The sequence below is a fragment of the Sinocyclocheilus anshuiensis genome, unplaced genomic scaffold, assembly GCF_001515605.1.
Source record: "Sinocyclocheilus anshuiensis isolate Anshui unplaced genomic scaffold, SAMN03320099.WGS_v1.1 scaffold553, whole genome shotgun sequence".
Lineage (NCBI taxonomy): Eukaryota > Metazoa > Chordata > Actinopteri > Cypriniformes > Cyprinidae > Sinocyclocheilus > Sinocyclocheilus anshuiensis.
The window spans coordinates 2,362,625-2,371,912 of record NW_015539821.1 but is presented as its reverse complement, the minus strand read 5'-3'; positions in this window follow the sequence as shown (position 1 = coordinate 2,371,912).

Sequence of the window (9,288 nt, the reverse complement as noted above, 5' to 3'; positions counted from 1 at the left end):
CGCTGCGTTTTATGTAGACAGGTATAGGGAATGATTCCTGCATTTCATACTTTGAACCTTTACTTATTTAAAGGTGCCATAGAATGCAAAAATCACTTTTATAAGGTGTTTTAACACAGTTGTGTGGCCGCAGTGTGTGAAAACAACCAGCCTATAATGGTAAAAATCCACCCACTCATTGTAATCCCAATAAATCATAAACAGTCTCTCCACACTAGCAGTTCCAGATTTCTCATTACTATGACGTCATACTCGGGGAAAGTCCCGCCCATTTGTGACTCTCCGCCCTATTAGCATATACACAGTAGTGATGCAAAGTCCGATTCATTTCCGCGAACCGGTTATTTCCATATAATTCACTTAAGTTAATGGTGTTTGTGGTCACAGTTTCATTCGCGGATCCTCAGATACGACTGCCTGAGCAATATTGACAAGCCTACAACTTGGATAAGATTCCTTAAAGTTTAGCACCTACAGCACACTTTACAGACATTGATGCACAAACACGGATATAGCATATTTCCAGTACGCGCCTCAGGCTTGCACAGTATCGTCAACTCACTCATCAGAATCTTCGGTAATCCTCTGCAAACTTCGTCACGGCTCATTCGGTTCTTGTTGAGTCCTCTGATTCCTCGGCAAACTTCGACAGTTGATTGAACCGGCTCATTCGGTTCTTGTTGAGTCCTCGGTAATCCTCGGCCTACCATTGTCTCTGCCTGTTTTCACTAATGCTGCCTTCACGTGCTACCAGAATGATCGTAAATAGGAATGTGGTAGTTAAAAACTGTATTTAGAAGCAATGTGAGGTCAGTAACATGGCCACCACCAGTTAAACCGTAACACCGGTATGCCCACGAGCATGAGCTCTTGAAGCTCCGCACTCTTCTGAAAAGGGAGGTGGGAGCACCAGCTCATTTTCATTTAAAGGGGACAAACACAAAAACAGCGCGTTTTGGCTCATACCCTAAAAGTGGCAATTTCAACAAGCTATAAAAAATTATCTGTGGGGTATTTTGAGATAAAACTTCACATACACACTCTGGGGACATCAGAGAACAATTTAAAATATTGTATCAAAGCATTCTATGGCACCTTTAGAGGTCACTGGCATTTTTACCCTCCACGCATAATGCATGCTTTTTTCATATGAAGAACATCCTGTGTTGTATTACCATTTACAGAGGCAGAAAGTTATCATCTGTGAGGCTAAAGTGTTTTTACTACTAAAAATAGTGTCTGTGGGAAAAATGTCTATTTGCTGACAAGTTTCATTCATGCTGGGTTTGACTAACTGTATGAACAAGCAACCTTTTACAACAGGTCACAGATTTGAAAAGTTCTTGGAAGCTTTTTGGAAATTGGAATGCACATACTTTTTCCAAGTCTGTCACATAAAGTGTATTCTGCACACTGATATACAGCATGCTTAAGAGCTACAAATACTTCAATTTTTAATTTTTCTTTCCAAGACTGGCTTGTAAACGCCGTTTGCCATGTAAGCCTGTTTCCGCATTAGAAAAGAATATTTATGTATTTTATTACCGTGACACAGAGTACAGTAATTGTGACTTTATTTCTCACAATTGCATCTTTTTTCACATAATTTTTATTTTATATCTCACAGTTATGACTTTGTATTTCATAATTTCAACTCTATTTCTCATGGCCGTAACTGCTGCAATTGTGACTATTTTAAAATGTGAGTTTACATCTCACAATTGCAACTTTATATCTCATAACTGCAACTTTATTGTAATTGTGGCTATGTTTTGGAATGTGACCTTACATCTCACAGTTATGACTTTATTATTCTTTAACTCACAATATGATGTTATATTTCAAAATTGTAACTTTTTACTTTAAAATTATACATTTGTTTCTTGCAGTTATAACTTTATATCTTAAAATGTTACTATATTTCAGTTGTGAAATTGTGATTTTTAACTGCAGCTTAATTGTAATTGTGACTGTTTTAAAATGTGACCTTACATCTCACAGTTGTGACTATATTATACTTTAACTCATAGAACATTATTTTATATCTTAAAATTATAACTTTATACTTTAAAATTGTAAATTTGTTTCTTGTAATTGACTTTATATCTCAAAATGTTACTATATTTCACAATTGTGATTTTTCATAACTGCAGCTCGTAATTGCGACTATTTTAGAATGTGACTTTACATCTCACAATTGCAACTTTATTTCTCATGACTGCAATTTTATCATAATTGTGACTTTGACTTTGCATCTCACAATAACTAACTCACAATAAGATTTTATATTTCAAAATTGTAAATGTATACTTTAACAATGTTAATTCATTCATTGTAATTGTGACTTAATATTTCAAAATGTGACTATATTTCACAATTGTGAAATTGTGATTTCTTCTAATTGCAGATTTATATTTATTTCTTATTGTGTGGAAACAGGCAAAACCCAGTAGTGAAAAATCTAATCTAATCTATGCAATCACTTTGTGCAATCACAGAGTGTCTTATTTAACTATATTAAAATTGGAGTAGTTTCTGCATTTTTTCTGGCTACAATTATCTTGAACTCAACTTAATTAGGGGGCACAAGGAGAGCTTGCATTGTGTCCGGGTCTGGCTGCGTACATGACTGATCCCTGTGATCCTCTCATCAGTCTGAGGTGGAGCATCCCGCACCAATCAGCAGCCATCTAGCGTTCATCTCCCATCTCATTTAAAGGGGTCATATGATGCTTTTTTAAAGATCATTATGCTTCAACACTAACTGCGGTTACTGAAACCACGCCTTCTTTCTTTGCGTGCACATTTGGGCACATTATGCAAATTTTCCACATAGTGAGGTAGATATGTGGGGGCGTGTTAGAACGAGCCGTTTTAGGGGGGTGTGGCAGAGTCTTAACTTTGATAAAGAATATCTCTTTGGTTTTGAGACTTTAGTCTTTGCAACTTCAGGGATCTTATCTATGCACAATCAGCTTGTAACACTCCAAAGAGAAAGGAAAACTTGAAATCGCATCATATGACCCCTTTAAGAGTCATTTAACTCCATGCCTAAAACTTCTCTGCACCGTACACAAACCCTCCTGCTCCCTTCAACTCTTGTGAGGTCACAGCCAGCCTACCAAATGAGTTTCAAATGTTCATGTTATTTATGATTAGGTATCAATTCACTCTACAAATCCCTTGCAGATGTTTTTGTCACTGCAATCCTCTTCCACATACATAGGCTTGTATATACGTCCATGTGTGGGTTAGAGAGAGAGGGTCTTGTATGAATTATACATACAGCAGGTGTTACTGTTTACCACTAAGCCTTGAGCCTGGGTTATACATCACAGGCGTGGCAATATCATCTCAGTTCAGGCACGGACAAAAATACATTTACTGTCTGACCGACCCCAACACCCCCCCTCTCCCCTCTAAAAAGGAAAAACAACATGAACTGCTAAAGTTTACTGAACAAAGTAACAAAAATAATGGTTGACACATTGTATTTCACTTTATTTTATTTATATGTTACGTTATATTATTGCTCCTTTTTCCTATTTTTTTTTCCAATTCCTTATTCATTCACTTGCATATTATACAGGTAAATAGGACACAAACCAATCCACATTGATTACTGTGTATCTGTTGTTTTAACCTGCTCTATACTTTTACACCAGTAGGTGGGGTCGCCACTGTGTCTTTGCTTTTAAATTATTTTTATGATTTTTGATATTATTTTAAATTATATTTTACAAAATAGTTTTAGATTTGAGATATTTTTTTCAAGTCAACATGAAAACAAACAACCTTTAAAACAACCTTCCTTTTTGGTTGACATTCAATCACTCTTATTTTTCACCTCCTCCTGCCTTCATTCTAGTAACATCCACATTCACATATCCAATGATGGATCTTGATGGATAAAATCAATTCCCTCTCTACATTTTTCTCTTTGAATATCCTGTTTATCTCAGAAATATTTGAAATAATAGAATTTTAAACAGGAACATGTTGCTTTATGAGACATTTGCTCTTTACCTTGCATAACATGAACACACAACAATATTGCTCTTGTGTAATTAAAAGTAATTTAAGCTGAAAGTGCAATTATTATTTCTTTCTTGCTTAATAAAAGTAGGTTTAATATGTGAAAGTGAATTTTAAGAAGAGGGACTGAATGTTGTAGGCCTCACCATTTGACTCATTATACAATTCCCCTGTGGCCTCCCCTAGAACATCTCTCTTACTGAAACTTACCCTTTCAGATCTCATCAGTTATAGGTTACCCCTGCTGACAGGCCTGCCTTGAGATTGACGCACACATCTTTAAACACACATACACTGCCTTATTCCTTCTCTCCTGTAAGGCATTCACAGTCAAGCAAACGTGGACACACCACACACATACACCGGTGTCCTTTGGGGTCCTCCACATGCCAGGTCTGTGCAGTTCTGAGAGGCTGAGATGGGACTTATGACTCAAAGGACATGAGGAAGACAGCGCACATGACCTCCTCTAACCCCTTTTTCCCTCTGCCTCAACATCTGGTTTGGTTATCCCTATCCCTGCCGGTGATCCCACTCATACACACACACTACCTCAACTAAACACACATGTGCACCACCTCTTGCCCTCCGTCCATTAATCGTATCAGCCACATCATGCCCTCTGTTTCGCCGTGATTGGTAAAGTAAACCCAAGATGTGAAAATGATGAGCTGCTCTGCTACGGAAACGACAGTCGAGCAGAACCTCAACCTCAGCCGGACCCCGCTGTGCAGACCCCACTCTTCTCCCAGAAACCCTTTTCTCCCAATAGGCAAGACACACCTGTCTGCCTTATATGTCACAATGGTTTGCAGGCAGGAGATTTTCAGCCTTTTATTGGAAGCATCTGAACCGAAGCCTTGTTAGAGACAGGACCTGCAGAAGGCCATTAGCGCCTTGTGTGCTTCCAAAAACAGCGTCTTACAGTAAATGCAGTTAATTTTTGAGAATTTAAGGCCCATTATGATAAACGCTGCACCGCTTTTGTTGCACACTAGAAAAAAGTCTCAAGATTATGTATTTTGTCATTAGATTTTTTTCAGTAGTGCAGTGGATTGTAATGATTCTGTGGAATGAGAGCATTGCGCTGTCATTGTGAATAATAAAAACATCAACTAACTGTTGTCTAGAAAGACAATGTGGGGTTCATTTTCAGCCATCTTGTCGTCAACAATAACACTGCTATTTCTCAGCCTAAACACACCACAAGCTGCTGCAGCTTTCGCCATAGAACAATGATCATCTCACTGAACCATAATTCTGTCCCTTGAACCTCACAGAGAGGCTGTAATAATTAAGAACAGTACACAATCACTGAATGAATGTTGAGATGAAGATGAAGCTGATGCACCACTAGTGCTATACAACACTTTAATCCATCTGTGTGTGTGTGTGTGTGTGTAGTAAACTACACCAAATGTATTTATTTTCTTGCCTTTGGTTCATAGTGTTAGTCACGTTTCACTCCAAAAAATAAAAAAAAAGCTTCATCCCGGCTCTTATTATTATCCTCTTCATAGACTATTTACGTTTAATTTTGATTGTGTGTGTTTCCTTTGACAGTAAATATCAAAAATGACGATAGGCTATCCAAAACAATGCTTTATCACAGCTGACCTCAGATGAGTCCGAAAGAAGCGCGCGTTCGTCAGTCAAATTTAAATGAACCGTCAGCAGTTCTGTCAGGACCACTATCGTCAAAGATGATTGACAATTAGCATACAGTTTGGATTGGCGGTATGGTTCCGTTCTGGGCAAGAACTCCCTGCGCATCCATGCAGCCTAGCATGGATGAGAGCAGGGAGAGCAGCAATACCCCCCTTGACTAACGTGACCTGCCAGAACTAACGCTACGCTTGATTTTTATACCCGAGTGGAGAGTTGCGTGCTCAGACCACAGAACCGGAGATGAGCTCTGCTAGAAGAAACACGAATCACACAGACATATCTCACATCTCCGTCTTTGTAAGTTACTGAAACCACACTTGAAAATACCTGTGTGTGCAGTGCCAAGTTCTGTACGACGTGACAGTCACGTATTTGTCCAGTACGGTTTCATTCACACAGCATAGGCCTGTGAACTGAAAAGGCGGTTATGATTCGATGACAGAATGCCATTGCGAAGCCTGTGAATTCGGTTATAAAATGCTGTTTCAACTGTCACTCTCGTATTTTCGGTCTTGTTAGGCTAGTTAGTTATCTGTTCTTAAAGTTAAAGTAGCCTGTTTTTTTTGCATACCATATTAACTATTTGAAAAAATCAAGTAGCCTAAAATAACATTGTATCTCACACTTTTAGTAACACACACAGATCAATCCATATATAAGGAATTTTAGGGAGTCAGAAAGAAACCGATTTCATGTTAGCATTCTTTGACACATAGATGATGTCTGTCTTTCTACAGGAATCATCCAGTGAGACTTCATGGGGATTCTTTGGATAAAAATGTTATTGTCATTTACCATAAAAGTCATATCAGTTTAAATGGAGAGGTTCAAACTTTGGTTTGCTTTTTATTCTCTGTTGTGCCACTCTCTGTTCTGTGCATGCATGTTGAGTCAATGTATCGTAATACATCCCCAGGAATCATAATTACATTAGTTTGAAAAGATGTCAGGGGTGTGCATGTGTGTGTTGGGAGGTAGGGGTGGAGAGGGAGGCTCATCCCATTTTGTGGAAATGCTGAAACTCCAGGAGGTCTGACAGCCAATTAAATAAGCACCAATCCAGCTCCACCCTACCCCCACCCACCCTTTGCTCCAAGACCCCCTGCACCTCCTATTCAACACTCATTCCTCACTTAGAGGCAGACAGAGAAAAAGCGAGAGCGAGAGACTAAGGGAGTGAGAGACAGAGAGAAAGAGAGATCTCTATTGTCATCACTGTCTGTCAGTCATAGCCATGGGCCTTGGAGGTAAAGCAGATAGACCAAAGAGCAGAGAAAGGCCATTGAGTCTTTGGATATGTTCGGTACCTTGTAAGCCTGTGGGGTGTTTTTAGTGGGGTTTCAGCACAGGGAAGAATTTGGCTTTAAAACAGTCATTGGCCAGGACACCTGTAAGGCTGGAGAAACAGATTGACCCCATCACATTTTTATGATAAGACAGGAGCAGAAGATAGTTTTCGGAATGAACAAAGTAATTTTGCTCTGCATCCCAATAGTCTTAAAACAAAAATGTATTGGATAGCCTTAATATTTTTGATCTTATATAAAAAAAAATTTTCTTCAAGATCACTCTCCCACAAAACGAAAGAAGAGAAAGTGACTTGCAGATCTGTTTGTGCCAATCTTTCACGAATATTTTTTATTGCTGTCAAAACATTTCTAAAGGGCTTAAAAGTGTTTTTTAAAGACAAACAACGAAATGAGAAGCAGAAAAGATGGAATTTAACATTGCATGAAATATTCCCCAGATCAGTCTTTGATCATCAGTAAAAATATCAATTCAGTGAAAGAATGTAAAAGTCTTAAAGGCTAGTGAATGGACATTCATCATGGCCACTGCACCATTAGAATCTGCAGTTAGTCTTTTCACATCCTCATTGGTCATTTCATGCAGAGCTCAGACAACCACAAGAAACTGAGCACTATGAAGACAGAAAACACACACAAGAGAAAACATGCTCAGGAACATTATCACTGCAGTTGCATTCTGTGTTTGGCAGTTTTATAAAACTGCTTCGTACTGATACAGTGTAACGTTGAACAAATTAAACAGGGCCTTGCAGTGAGGAGCCAGGGTCATTCAAAACCACATATGAAAAAGTTGTGAGAAAAACATTGGGTAAAAACAGACATGCTTCTGGCTTGACTTATTTCATTACCTAAAGAATATGTTTGGGTTAATTCTGTAATGTTTTTAACATGTGTTTGCCATTTTATGTATTAACAGTTTAATCTGAAATCACACCCTATTTGTCCAAAAGAAAGAAAGAAAGAAAATGAAAATGAAAATGAAAAAAGAAAGAATGTAAACGCCTTTCCATTTTTTTAAATATGAAGTCACGTTGCTTCAAAGCAAAAATAATCAAAGGAAAGAAGCGCGTTTCCAGAAAGGATCGGAAAGGTATTTGGATTTACTTTAATTAGCCGGTTAAATGAGCACGGCGGCTTTAGACTTGTGATTAACAGGCTCTCCTGTGCTTTACAGCGCAGGATTCTGTCGACTGATAGCCGCTGTGTTTCCTAAACGTTCAGTAATGTTCAGTAATATATTTAAAACGTCGAGTTTGTGAGCTTTAATTAAGAACAAATTTATCATATAATAAAAGATTCATTTATATTATAAAAAGTTGGCCTCATACAAAGATCTGGTATTATATATGCGATGACATTAGTTGTTATTAATAATGATTAACATATGGTATTATACAATTATATAAATATGTTATGATTTTATTATTATATAAATTACTTTTATTGTTGTTATTAATAATAATATGTATTATGATCTACATTGGTGGCATTCCTTGAAAACTTACTGAATATATTTACAAATTATTTAAATAATTATTTTTTAACAACTTAGAATGTTCTATCAACACCGACTGTTTTTGAACTTTTCAAATAAGCATTTGCTTAATAAAGTTTTGAGTTTGACGATTTTAAGTCATGTCTCCACTTTAAATAGCTGCAAGCTCTTTGTCTTCTGTTGGCCTCCAATATTTCATATAAATCCATAATGAATTTTAGAAGACATTTTAAAGTGATATTTTAGTTCTCAGCTGGGCATCTCAGACACAAAGGGAAAGGTATGAGACTGCCTCAGGGGGGCGAGAGAGTCTCCTGCCTGAGAGTTCAGAGTTTTCCGTAGAGCACGATTGTGGACATTCTGTCTTGATACGGGTCGGTCGACCCACTAAATTACATGTAAATAAATGGGTAACACGGTAAAATCACTTTTATTAATAGTAAATCAACAAACACAGATCGGTACTTCAGGTACATTAAATTTACAATATAATGTATATAGCCTATAAATCAGTGGTTCATGACATAATGTAGCCTATACAATAATATGTATTAGCTAATGCTATTAAAAACAAATATAGTTTATTATAAAGCGTTACCAGTGCTGTTTTTAATTAAGGTAAGAACAACCGAACTGCCCTGAACACTTCAGCTGATCATAATGTTAGCGACTTCATAATTCTGCATATCCAGTTCATGTATGGCAATTTAATAAGTTCGTGAACTAATTCCTAGCTATATGTTTCCGTCTACTAAATTAGACATTTTGAAAACGGACTTC